We start from the raw sequence: 15,948 nt of genomic DNA, 5'->3' as shown, positions 1-15,948 counted from the left end.
TTGCTTGATCGATTTGGTCTGCTGCTGAGTTGAAGAATCCCGAAATCATGCTACCTCTCTGCATTTTTGCTTCTCCCATCACGATCTGTTTTGGAAATCAAACAAATACGCGTGATTTTATCTTATATTAGGAATAAATATAATTATAAATTTTATTTTTATATTATTCTAATTCTTATTATTAGTTTTATTATTATTATCATTTTCATATTAAGTATTATTATTAATTATATTATTATAATTACTATTATTACTATTATTACTATTATTATGATTATTATTATTATTATTGTTATTATTATTATTAATATTATTATTATTATTATTATTATCGTTATTACCACTAGTAGAAAAACTGTTATTTTATAGTATTATTATTATTATTATCAATATCATTATTTTGATCATTATTACTAAAAGTATCATTAATTTAAATATCATTATTTATAATAAATTATTATCATTATTATATTATTATTGAAAGGACCCGTCCTAATCCATCCGGACGAAGTCCATATCGATTATAAACGATTCACAACAGTTGATTACATCGCGAGGTACTTGACCTCTATATGATACATTTTACAAACATTGCATTCGTTTTTGAAAAGACAATCTTTCATTTCATCGAAAGTTGACGACAGACATACCATTTCATAATATATCTAACTATAATTGATTTAATAACAATCTTGATGAACGAAACGACTCGAATGCAACGTCTTTTGAAATATGTCATGAATGACTCCAAGTAATATCTCAAAGTTGAGCAAATGCATAGCGGAAGATTTCCTTCATACCTGAGAATAAACATGCTTTAAAGTGTCAACCAAAAGGTTGGTGAGTTCATTAGTTTAACATAAATAATCATTTCCATCATTTTAATACACCACAAGATTTCATATTTCCATTTCTTATAAACATACGTCCCATGCATAGAGACAAAAATATCATTCATATGTATTGAACACCTGGTAACCGACATTCACAATATGCATATAAGAATATCCCCATCATTCCGGGATCCTCCTTCGGACATGATATAAATTTCGAAGTACTAAAGCATCCGGTACTTTGGATGGGGCTTGTTGGGCCTGATAGATCTATCTTTAGAGTTCGCGTGGGGCATATCCGGTTTAATAATTCAACCATAGAATGTAGTTTCGATTACTTGTGTCTATTTCGTAAAACAGTTATAAAAGCAGCTCATGTATTCTCAGTCCCAAAAATATATATTGCAAAAGCATTTAAAAGGGAGCAAATGAAACTCACACATATAATTATTGTAAAATAGTTAATAAAGCATTTGCATGTATTCTCAGTCCAAAAATGTAAAGAGTAAAAGGGATCATATGAAACTCACCGTACTGTATTTTGTATTAAAAATACATATGACGATATTTAACAACTGAACAATGCAGGGTTGGCCTCGGATTCACGAATGATAGTTTTCATTAATCAATCTCATAATATTGATAATATCAGTAGTTTTTAATAAAATGATTAATTTAATAGTAATGGTCATGAAAATATTAATTTTTGATAATAATATCTAATCCTTAATAATTATAACAAATATCTATTTGTTAATTATGATGGTAAGTTTGATTATAATCCTACTAATAATCATATTAATAATAATAATGATAACCATGATAATATCAGTAGTAATACGTATATTAATAATCTTATACAATCAATGATATTACTAATTCTAATAATAATGATAATAATTGATAACTTTTATAGTTATACCTATTTTAGTAACAATAATAATTATTATTATTATATACCTATAATGATAACAATAATTAGTGTCAACAATAACAATTAATAATACTAACACTAATAATAATAATAATGAATAATAAAAAAAATAATAAATATAACATAATAAAAGAAATATACCTTCAAATAAGCTTTTTATAAAAAAAATTGCCTCAAGCGAGGTTCGAACCCCCAACCTCTCGAAAGCTTTCTAGCACCCTTCACCACTGCTCTGCGATTATTTTTCAGTTATTATGATATCCTAATTTAAATATAACCCGAATTACTTGTCTCCCTCTTTCATCTTCTTCTTCACAATATTCAATCGACCAGCACCAATTTAAATAATGTAAATACAAATTCAAGGTTTGATTCAGATTTTGCTATTGAAACAGATCATGCTACTGCGATTGTTTGAATAACAGAAACAAAATAAAATCTCTGTTACAGACTCGTGAAAAGCAAATGAGGTCCAAACTTGATTTTAAATTTCAAACCATTTTAGATATAAATTAATACATGAAAGACGTAGTAAATCCTTTATGGAAACTTTTTGAATCATAAATTGTTACAGAAACATTAAAACACATTCAAATTTCCTGATGAACTCGACGGTTGACTTTTAAAATTTGAAGTTTGACTTGGAAATTCGAATTCAATAAACAAAATTGGAACTTCAAAACTTACAGATAGTTTGAATAAGAAATTCCTAACAAGACTACATTTCTAGATTTTTGAAATTGATTCAAAATTGGAGCTTTCAGAAAAATAAGTCAAGTGCAGAGGTCGAGCTGGGTTCTTGCTTTTCTGTATTAAAATTTCTCTTGATACAAACAGTTTTTATATTGATAATTGATTGTGATAATGATGAATTGAATAAGTTATCAATAACGTGGAATAATTCATTATATTTATATCATAAGTGATCGACAAGAATTTAACAGGACACGGAATGAATAAATAAAATAAAAAATAAATAAAATATGAAAGTTTGATCGTGATGGTTAATAATTTGGAGAAAAATTCATTTGCTGATTTCGATTTGTAACCAGATAAGGGACAGAAAACAAAATCATGTACAATTCGATAGGTATGTTAAACGGATTAGATTCAGTTCTTTGATTCAATATATCTATATATATAATTAATTAAAAGATATGAATATGTTTATAATAATAATAAAATAAAAATGAATAATAATACAGATTTCCTAATATATATATATATGTATAACTCTTATATTTATATATTTATTTTTGATGGATTATAATTAAATTATTAGTAAATATAACAATAATAATAATGCTCTTAATATTATACATACTAATAATACAAATTTATAATAATATGATAGTAATGATAATATTACTAATAATAATAACAATTACCATAGATGTATAATATAGTTAATAAAAACAATACCAATAATACTAATATTCTTAATATTAATAATAACTTTGATAATAATAATAACATATCAAATTATATATATTAACTTATTCATATCAATTTATATATATATATATATATATATATGTTATTATTAATATTCTTAATATTAATAATAACTTTGATAATAATAATAACATATCAAATTATATATATTAACTTATTCATATCAATTATATATATATATATATATATATATATATATATATATATATATATATATTGTATTACAAATAATAATATGAATGATACAGATATTAATATTAATAATAATAATTTAAGTAATAATAATAATGTTAATATAACAATCATATTTTGAATGTGTAGTCATAATAATAGTATATATTATAATTGTACCATATATAACATATATTGAATATTATTTATTCATTTTGATAAAAATTATAATATATGTGTTTTATATTAAATATAATTGTTTTATAATTATTAGATATATATTTACTTGATATGTTATATTCATTTAAAATAATTTCGACATATAATAGTTATAGTTTTTATATATAATCTAGTATACATATGATAATAATTATTATAGGAGTCATATATACCTATACATAGATTTATTTTAGTAACATCTTATTTTATATAAAATTTTACATTTTCAACTTTAATGAGTTAATAACATTTTTATAATTTCTACTACTTACATTCATAATTATATATATTTATATATATATATATATATATATATATATATATATATATATATATATATATATATATATATATATATATATATATATATATATATATATATAATTATTTGTTTACAAACAATTGTTCGTGAATCGTAGGAATGGTCGAAGGTCAAATGTATACATGAACACAGTTCAAAGTATTTTGAGACTTTAACATTACAGCATTCGCTTATCATGTCGAGCTTATATAAAGATTGAGTTTAAATTTAGTCGGAAATTCCCGGGTCATCACAGTACCTACCCGTTAAAGAAATTTCGTCCCGAAATTTGAGTGAGGTGGTCATGGCTTACAATAAAAATGTTTTCATGACAAATATGAGTTGAAAATTAGAGGTTTATCATTATTGAATAATAATGATAAAATAATTCAATTATTCTAAGAATACGAGTGAAGCTATCGCAAAAGAGTGAATTGAAGAAAATAAGATTTTCCTTAGCTTTTGACGTAAACAGGGTTGAATTCCGGAATTCAAAAGATTAAAGAAAATCTTGGAAATCTATAAGATCTGATTCTTCGAGATTTAAGGAAATTAAGATCTCTTTAAATAAATAAAATGATCTGTTCCGATTACTACGTCTGATATTTCCATTATAAATTTACCTTTTTCCTTTCCATTAGCTTTCACCACTTCTATACCTTCTTTCTCAACTCATATATCCCAAAAGATTATAATAATGCTTAATCCAGTTCTAATCCTTGTTCTCATCCTGACTATCACAACAATCATTCTCCTTTTCCAACATTCCCCGGAGGGATCTATTTTCTTCTATTTCGCTCTTGGGGTTATAGTGTTTTTAATTCTCCCGTGTCTTTATGTTACGATAAGCATTGACATACATGGTTTGTAATTTACGTGTTGTTATCGGGCTTTATATCCTCCTTTATATTTCCAAGCTCCATGCTTTGTTTTTCTCTTCCCGATTTTAAATCAAGAAAATAATGATCCAGAATTCATAGATATGAATTTTGAAATGAACATAGTTAATGTTCTAAGAAAGAAATGTTAATAGCACGATCTTGATTCGTCAAATTACCAGAATAGCTAAGGGTGGAACTATCAAGAATATATTTTCTTGATATTTTCAGAAGTTAATCAGAATGAAAGAGTTATGTAACATGACACATGATGATGGTATAATCTACTGTGAACCATCATCACGTTTTATTAGAAACTCAGCATGACTTACTGTAATATAATCACGTTGATCAAGTGTCATTATATTATACTAACTCATGCATCAGTTCCCAACATTACTTCAATAACATTCGTATTTTAAACTTGAAAGTTTACAGAATATAGAAACTAACAGTTTCTATATGATGTAACACTGATAGCATGAAGAGATTTATAATTTCAGATAAGAATAGTTATGAAAATATCCTCAGAAATATGGAGGATATTTATAATAAAAGATACGATAATATTTTTGAATATCTAAGATCAGAGGATGATGGAGACTATTGTCCGCAAGGGTCTAGAGTAAGGAGCAAGATATTCGCTAAAGACTTCAGTAGACATTGAATTATTTGGATTTTTTGAAGTCAAACTTATTCTTTGTGATTTGTCCACGGTTTCCTTCATAGTTTAGCATAATCCGCTTTTCGGTACTAAATTTTCTATTGAGTGTTTCCAATACTCCATTCTTTATCATCAACTTTTGGCTATTGAGGTCATTTACAGTTTTTGTTGCTTCATTCAACTTTTCAAAATTCAGAGTATTAATTCGCAGACTGGGTGCTTTTCAGAATTTCAGAATGGAAGATCATAATTCTAAGAGATAAATGTTATATGGATACATATAACTGTTGATATGGAAACGTTGCGAGACTCACAATACAGATTTGATGATTCCTAGTAATTGGTATGGCAGTTCTCGTTATAAGATGTGGATGAGTATATGATAGGGTTTCAATGAATAAATATAATGATTTATCAGAGAGATTTAAACCAAGAAGCAACGAGGTTGCTGGTACGTCTGCTGGTAATATGGTAGAATATGAAAGGTTCCTTGGTAACAATAAAAGAGCACGCATGAATATCAAGGTTATAGTAAGGCTAGTCCGACTGAAAAGTCGAAGTTGACTTGCTGGAGCTGTGACAAAACTGACTATTGTGAAAAAGAATTGAAATGTTAATTTCGGTAATAACAACGCCAAAGGAGCTAGCATAGATACGTGTTAGACGTTTACTCAGGTTCCGAGAGTTTTCAAGTGCATAACTATATGCATCAATCTCTTCTTACGTAGATGAAGTGCGGTTGGTTCATCCTCTCGATTGAGGTGTTTTCAAGAATCACGTATGGTTTGAACGCAGATTGTAATCGTCGAGATACAATGAGGTTTAAGATGAGATCAAGTGGCAAACTTGAAGAATTATTTAGTTTCATATGTTATAATCAATATTTTAATTCATTTTAATTTTCCAATTTCATTAGTCCACAGTTAACAGTCCAATAATTCATATATAATTTAATATATAAAATTCGAATTAATTAATACGTATCGTGACCCGTATTCGTCTCAGACTCGATCACAACTCAAACTATATATATTATTGTAGAATCAACCTCAACCCTGTATAGAGAACTCGATCATTACTGCATATAGAGTGTCTATGGTTATTCCAAATAATATATATAGATGCGTCGATATGATATGTCAAAACCTTGTATACGTGTCCCGATATTTAAAGTGCGTAAAATAAATAACAGAAAATAAATGACGATAAATAAAGTGCGTAAAGTAAATAACAGAAATCAAATGATGATAAATAAAATTGCGAGAATGTAAATTGCGATAATTAAATTGCGATAAATAAAATGCAATCAGTTAGCTAGGAACAGTTAGCTAGGATTTTGTTAGCGTGGATTCTTAACAAAATTTCTCATAGTTAATTTGTTTGTTTCTAACAAATTTTATTTTGTCCAATGTTTTCTTCATTATGCCACTTGTTGAATTCTGATAGGTCAAAATCCAAATATGAATTTGAATGAAAAAAATTTTTTTTTTTTTTTTTTTTTTTTTTTTTGCGGTGAACGGATACGTATATTTGTGGATGTACATAGGATAGTAAATGACCGTTGAATCAGATTCGAAGAATGTACAGTGCAACTTATTAATGTGAAATCTAAATATTTCTCGGGTATTACCTACCCGTTAAAATATTTATCATCATTAGCAGTTTGTACGAAATAATTTTCAATTACAATCTTTATGAAAATATATATACATATATATTTTCTTCAGAGGTAATTATGAAATTAATGAGTCAATATGATATTAAACTCATTTGATTTTTCAGTTAGAACAAGAATATATAATCTCTAAAACATTAGAGATTACATAATCGTCATGTCGAATGAAGATAAATGATATAGAACGTCATGTAGAACGATGATTATACTCGGGGTATAGAATGAGATGTTGAGGCATGGATTGTGGATGATACTGGTGCTGTTTAATTGATGGTACTGTTGGTTCCAGTGATGTTACTGAAGCTGGTAAATTTTGCACCATATTCTCCAAGGCTACAACTCGAGCGCGAAGCTCGTTGACTTATGTTATTACTCAAGAATGATTGTCAGTTCAGACGAGCGGATGAATAAGATCTAGAATTTTATATAGAATATAATCGTGGCGCGATATTTGGGAAATGGGGGTGAAAATGGTGTTTCGAATGAGTTCGCCGGTAAGTGCTTCAGGTTCTTCGACAAAAGTGCAAGTTGGTGGATGGAAAGGATCACCTTCTTCTCGTCTCCATCGGTTAAGTCAACTACGAACCCATCAAATGAATTGGGGATGGCTGATTGGTTGATTCATTCTGCTGACATTGCTTCCGGAGCTTAGATGACTATCCATTCGGAATAACTGTCGGGATAACTATCGGAATAGCTGTCGGAATCCGAGGGACTTGAACTAGTTGAAGGATTCATCTCGTACGATCAGATGAAGGATTTTCGATAAGAAATAGATTATAGGATGTAGATTAGTATCCTACAATACATAATTCACATATGCATATGTAATATTAAAATCTCATAAGTTACAGAGGAATCTACGGAAGCTGCCAGGTAAAGATAACAATAACAGATACGCTAAGATATGAATTAGCAGATACGCTAAGATATGAATTTTGTCTATATACTATTCATGCAGTCAATGCAATAAGATGTGTCTAGACTAAGAATAATAAGCAGGTAATTTACTAAGGATGATAAACAAATGATTTCTTACAAAAATGATAAGCAAAAATTTTGACATGCAGACACGGTCGAAGTCCAGACTCACTAATGCATCCTAACGACTTATCAGTTAGACACACTAATGCAGACCCGGTTCACTAAGACCACCGCTCTGATACCAACTGAAAGGACCCATCCTAATCCATCCGAACAAAGTCCATATCGATTATAAACGATTCACAACAGTTGATTACATCGCGAGGTACTTGACCTCTATATGATACATTTTATAAACATTGCATTCGTTTTTGAAATGACAATCTTTCATTTCATCGAAAGTTGATGACAGACATACCATTTCATAATATATCTACCTATAATTGATTTAATAACAATCTTGATGAACGAAACAACTCGAATGCAACGTCTTTTGAAATATGTCATGAATGACTCCAAGTAATATCTCAAAGTTGAGCAAATGCACAGCGGAAGATTTCCTTCATACCTGAGAATAAACATGCTTTAAAGTTTCAACCAAAAGGTTGGTGAGTTTACTAGTTTAACATAAATAATCATTTCCATCATTTTAATAGACCACAAGATTTCATATTTCCATTTCTCATAAACATACGTCCCATGCATAGAGACAAAAATATCATTCATATGGATTGAACACCTGGTAACCGACATTCACAATATGTATATAAGAATATCCCCATCATTCTGGCATCCCCCTTCGGACATAATATAAATTTCGAAATACTAAAGCATCCGGTACTTTGGATGGGGCTTGTTGGGCCCGATAGATCTATCTTTAGAGTTCGCGTCAATTAGGGTGTCTGTTCCCTAATTCTTAGATTACCAGACTAAAAAGGGGCATATCCGATTTAATAATTCAACCATAGAATGTAGTTTCGATTACTTGTGTCTATTTTGTAAAACAGTTATAAAAGCAGCGCATGTATTCTCAGTCCCAAAAATATATATTGCAAAAGCATTTAAAAAGGGAGCAAATGAAACTCACACATATAATTATTGTAAAACAGTTAATAAAGCATTTGCATGTATTCTCAGCCCAAAAATGTAAAGAGTAAAAGGGATCATATGAAACTCACCGTACTGTATTTTGTAGTAAAAATACATATGACGATATTTAACAACTGAACAACGCAGGGTTGGCGTCGGATTCACGAACCTATATCATCCATATAAATATATATTAATATCTATACTTGTAATTGAACAAAGATATATTTTATTATTAGTGATATAATTCTTATTTTAATAATTTATATTCATTTTATATATAAAAATATTAAGTTTCGTTATGTTATATGTAATAAATATATTTATATATATTATTTGTTAGTTAAAACAGTACTTTAGTAATACTAAGGTAATATTTTAAATGATAATAGTGTTAATACTAATATTAATAAATATCATAATATTATTTATAATTCTATTAATAAATATATTAATGATAGTTTTCATTAATCAATCTCATAATATTGATAATATCAGTAGTTTTTAATAAAATGATTAATTTAATAGTAATGGTCATGAAAATATTAATTTTTGATAATAATACCTAATCCTTAATAATTATAACAAATATCTATTTGTTAATTATGATGGTAAGTTTGATTATAATCCTACTAATAATCATATTAATAATAATAATGATAACCATGATAATATCAGTAGTAATACGTATATTAATAATCTTATACAATCAATGATATTACTAATTCTAATAATAATGATAATAATTGATAACTTTTATAGTTATACCTATTTTAGTAACAATAATAATTATTATTATTATATACCTATAATGATAACAATAATTAGTGTCAACAATAACAATTAATAATACTAACAATAATAATAATAATGAATAATAAAAAAATAATAAATATAACATAATAAAAGAAATATACCTTCAAATAAGCTTTTTATAAAAAAAATTACCTCAAGCGAGGTTCGAACCCCTGACCTCTCGAAAACTTGCTAGCACCCTTCACCACTGCTCTGCTATTATTTTTCAGTTATTATGATATCCTAATTTAAATATAACCCGAATTACTTGTCTCCCTCTTTCATCTTCTTCTTCACAATATTCAATCGACCAGCACCAATTTAAATAATGTAAATACAAGTTCAAGGTTTGATTCAGATCTTTCTATTGAAACAGAACATGCTACTGCGATTGTTTGAATAACAGAAACAAAATAAAATCTCTGTTACAGACTCGTGAAAAGCAAATGAAGTCCAAACTTGATTTTTAATTTCAAACCGTTTTAGATATAAATTAATACATGAAAGACGTAGTAAATCCTTTATGGAAACTTTTTGAATCATAAATTGTTACAGAAACATTAAAACACATTCAAATTTCCTGATGAACTCGACGGGTGACTTTTAAAATTTGAAGTTTGACTTGGAAATTTGAATTCAATAAACAAAATTGGAACTTCAAAACTTACAGATAGTTTGAATAAGAAATTCCTAACAAGACTACATTTCTAGATTTTTGAAATTGATTCAAAATTGGAGCTTTCAGAAAAATAAGTCAAGTGCAGAGGTCGAGCTGGGTTCTTGCTTTTCTGTATTAAAATTTCTCTTGATACAAACAGTTTTTATATTGATAATTGATTGTGATAATGATGAATTGAATAAGTTATCAATAACGTGAAACAATTCGTTGTATTTATATCATAAGTGATCGACAAGAATTTAACAGGACACAGAATGAATAAATAAAATAAAAAATAAATAAAATATGAAAGTTTGATCGTGATGGTTAATAATTTGGAGAAAAATTTGTTTGCTGATTTCGATTTGTAACCAGATAAGGGACAGAAAACAAAATCATGTACAGTTCGATAGGTATGTTAAACGGTTTGGATTCAGTTCTTTGATTCTATATATCTATATATATAATTAATTAATAGATATGAAGATGTTTATAATAATAATAAAATAAAAATGAATAATAATACTGATTTCCTAATATATATATATATATATATATATATATATATATATATAACTCTTATATTTATATATTTATTTTTTATGGATTATAATTAATAGTATTAGTAAATATAACAATAATAATAATGCTCTTAATATTATATATACTAATAATACAAATTTATAATAATATGATAGTAATGATAATATTACTAATAATAATAACAATTACCATAGATGTATAATATAGTTAATAACAACAATACCAATTATACTAATATTCTTAATATTAATAATAACTTTGATAATAATAATAACAAATCAAATTATATATATTAACTTATTCATATCAATTTATATATATATATATATATATATATATATATATATATATATATATATATATATATATATATATATATATATATTGTATTACAAATAATAATATTAATGATACAGATATTAATATTAATAATAATGTAAGTAATAATAATAATGTTAATATAACAATCATATTTTGAATGTGTAGTCATAATAATAGTATATATTATAATTATAATTGTACCATATATAACTTATATTGAATATTATTTATTCATTTTGATAAAAATTATAATATATGTGTTTGTATATTAAATATAATTGTTTTATAATTATTAGATATATATTTACTTGATATGTTATATTCATTTAAAATAATTTCGACATATAATAGTTATAGTTTTTATATATAATCTAGTATACATATGATAATAATTATTATAGGAGTCATATATACCTATACATAGATTTATTTTAGTAACATCTTATTTTATATAAATTTTACATTTTCAATTTTAATGAGTTAATAACATTTTTATAATTTCTGCTACTTACATTCATAATTATATATATATATATATATATATATATATATATATATATATATATATATATATATATATATATATATATATATATATATATATACTTATTTGTTTAAAAACAATTGTTCGTGAATCGTAGGAATGGTCGAAGGTCAAATGTATACATGAACACAGTTCAAAGTATTTTGAGACTTTAACATTACAGACTTCGCTTATCTTGTCGAGCTTCTATAAAGATTGAGTTTAAATTTAGTCGGAAATTCCCGGGTCATCACAATTATTATTACAAAGAAAATGATTATTATTATTATTATTATCAAAATTAGTATTTTCTTTATTAAAACTAATTATTATTATTATTATTATTATTATTATTATTATTATTATTATTATTATTAAGATTATTTTAGTATTAGTAAAGTCATTTTTTTTAATAAACCAAAAGTTATTTATATAAAAATATACCAAATATATATATAATATTTATATAAATATTACATTACTAAATTAAGTATGTAACGACCCTGGAATTTCCAACATTTATTTATTAATAATAATTATTATTAATACGTATGATTAAACGAATGTACGTTATTACATTTACATGTTGCCATGATTGCCCGTACTTGACTTTTAAGGGCCCGAAACGTCTTTGTGACACCCGGAACTTTCACGAATAATATTTTTAGATATTATTTACATTCATGATTAAATTTATTAATCATTTTAATTAACTAAGGCTATTAGTTAGTTACTTGGGCTTTAATTGATTTAACTTGTGATTTATTTGAACTTGGGCTTTGTTAGTGTAATGGACTCATGTTATTGGACTTCCAAGCCCACCCTACACTACTAGTGGACTTAGTTAGCCCATGTCTTCAAGTGTAAGTATCATTTAGTAAGGTAACTAGTTAGTTTCAACACTTGGAATCTAGTTAACATACATTCCCCATGCATGCACCCTTAATATCCATCTTTTGTAAGCTTTTCATCCAAGTATCCAACAAACAAACTTCTCCCTCCATTTTTGCTGCAGCAAAACCGTGGAGTTGAGGCTCCATATGGGGAGTTTTGATTTCATTATTCATCACTTCATTCATTTGCATTTCTCTCTCAAAAACACACACAAAATCCTCTCAACTTTTCCTCTCTTTTTCTCTCTAGATTGTAAGCATTATGAACTTCTTTTCTTCCTTTTCTTTTCTTACAAAACTGAATGTATACACCTTAAATCATCATCATCTTTGTTGTTTGATTACTTGTTAGTTATAGTTGTTTACTTACTTGTTGTTATTTACTTACATGTTCCAAGAATCTAACTTCCTAGTCTTGATTCTTCATAATATCTTGTATTCATCAAGAACACAAGAACTAAACTTACTAGTTTATGTTCTACATATATTGTTTTAAAAGATATAAGTTCATTGTTGTTGAAATCATACTTGTAAGTCATGGAAGTAAACTTAAAGTTTACTTTACTTAAAGATCAACTTTGGTTGAATCTTTAAAGTATGAGCAACCCTTGAACTAATTACTTGTTTAATTAACTTGTTTCTTTACTTTATACACTTTAATTTCATGTAGTTAGTTTATATGGTCAAGTGCTACAAGTTAGTCTTGATCTCATATCTCTTGAACAAATTAAGTTAACTTTGAAAGTTCAAGAACACACAAACAAGTTTTCTTTAAATATAACTTTGGATCTAGACTTTTGAGTCTTGGATCTTCAAGATCAAACTAAGAACTATGTTCTACTACTTATGATCTTGATTAGTTAGTTAACTTTCAAGTTTATAGTTCATGTAAGTGTCAAACCTAAGACTTTGATGTAACTTTGGTTCATCAAACTTCATGCAACTCTTAAGTGAGTTGTGCTTCATGTCTTAGACTTGCACATGGGTTATGATGGTCAAGACTTGGTTAAGATGATGTAGATACATCAATGAGTTGTACACTTGAAGCTATATGCATCAAGGATGAGAACCATGATGAACATCAAGCACCAAGACCAACGGAACCCTTTTAAACTCACTGTTCTGTCCAAAACCTACTGACTTGATGCTTCTGGAACAGACCAGTAGACCTGGGCTGTTCTAACCTTGATTTTTAGATAGAACTTTTCGAGTAGATAACTTTTCATATAGGACTCGTCTTAATCCGAGTTACGGTTTAGGATTTATGGCCCTCCGATCGTTACTATGTCCTATAACGTTGTGCAGAAATTTCTGACCTACTCGCACTTAGACCGTCGCCACGGTCAAACCAAGACGAGTTTGCTTCTGTAAATTTTACCACACTTAAGGGACTCATAGACGGAGCCATGGCCACTGGTCTCACCTTAATTCAGTAAGGGTAGAGGCCGTGGTGACTGATGGAAGTAGAGGCCGTGGTGACTGATGGAAGTCAGACTTTGTTTTAAACTACTTTCATAAACGAAACTTACTTTACGCCTTTTGTTTGATGATGAATGATGATGACCCTTAAGACCTTAATTACATACTTTTAAACCTATTAAGACGATTTACTGACTTAGTACTATTTGACTTAGGTTGAGGACTTCGGACCATTTACTTGCACACCTTTCCCTACTACTACTTTACCGCTACATATCATTGTGAGTTATAGCATTCCCTTTTTACTTTAACTTATTTTGGGAACTGAGAATACATGAGGATTTTATGTTTTACATACTAGGCACGAGTACTTAAACTTATATATGTGTGGGTTATATAACGGTAGAAACATTCCCTTTAGCTCGGTAACGTTTAATCATTGGTTTATGAACCGGTGAACGCGAATCTTAGATATGGATCCATAGGGTTTGACATCCCCACTCAGGCTAGTCGCGCTAGCAGTCAATGAGTGTTTAATACTTCGTTAACATACGCACTCGCCAAGTGTACTTTCAGGGGGTATTTTAAACGTTAAGTTAGTTACCAAGTGCCCACGGTTAACATATACTTTATCATACTGTTTTGAAACGCTCTTTGTAGCACTGAAATCTCGTGGCCTACCTTACATACTGTTATACTTAAACTATAGCTCACCAACCGTTGTGTTGACGTTTTTAAGCATGTATTTCTCAGGAGCTTGAGGTTGCTTCCGCTGTGTACTAGTCGTGCTGTAGAACCCGCTGCTTAGAGTTGTTATCGCATGACTACTTATCTTGCATTCAAACTTATTTACTTTTGAAACTATGTTATGTAACGACCTTTGGGGTTACGTACACTTATGTATTTGCTTCTACTTAGTGAAGCATGCTTTTGAAATGTAAAACATTTGATGTCGGTTATGACATCACCTTTTTATCGTGAATGCAACTTCTTTAATTACAGCATATAGTACTTAACCTTGTAATGATCCTGTTGCTGATGATTCGTACACGATGGTTTTGTACGGGGCATCACATTTGGTATCAGAGCATTGGTTGTAGGGAATTAGGTTGCATTAGTGAGTCTAAGACCGACCCGAGTAGGATTCACTAATAGGACTAATCTACAACTTGCTAGTTTACTTGTTTCCGCTGAACTTACTGCATGCTGCTGCTTACTGTTACTGCTATATGTCGTATGCTACTACATGATTTCACTACTGCATGATGCTATTTGCTTTCGATTACATGCTACTTTCATACGGATTACTGTTATTGCCATGCTAGTTACCGTTATACATGATTTAAACTTTTGGCCTATTATTTGCTTGCTTTATGACATACTGACATGGAAAATTTATTTTTCCTTGTTCAGATGTCGGATGTTCCACCTGCTGGCATTTCGGGCAGTACAGACTCAGACCCCGTCGCCCTACCTACTGCTACACCTGCTGCTGCTACTGCCGATACACCGGCCCCGACACCCACTAGTGATCCCGGCGCTTCTACTTCCGGAGCTGGTACTAGTGCACCTGCCCCAGTGTCTGCTCCTGGACCCTCGAGGTCACAGCCCCGCATTGGTGGTATTGAGATCCCCGCGGAGTTCGGGGAAGGG

Source organism: Rutidosis leptorrhynchoides, chromosome 10, assembly GCF_046630445.1.
Source record: "Rutidosis leptorrhynchoides isolate AG116_Rl617_1_P2 chromosome 10, CSIRO_AGI_Rlap_v1, whole genome shotgun sequence".
Lineage (NCBI taxonomy): Eukaryota > Viridiplantae > Streptophyta > Magnoliopsida > Asterales > Asteraceae > Rutidosis > Rutidosis leptorrhynchoides.
The sequence above is the reverse complement of the archived record's forward strand: the minus strand, read 5'-3'. Positions refer to the sequence as shown.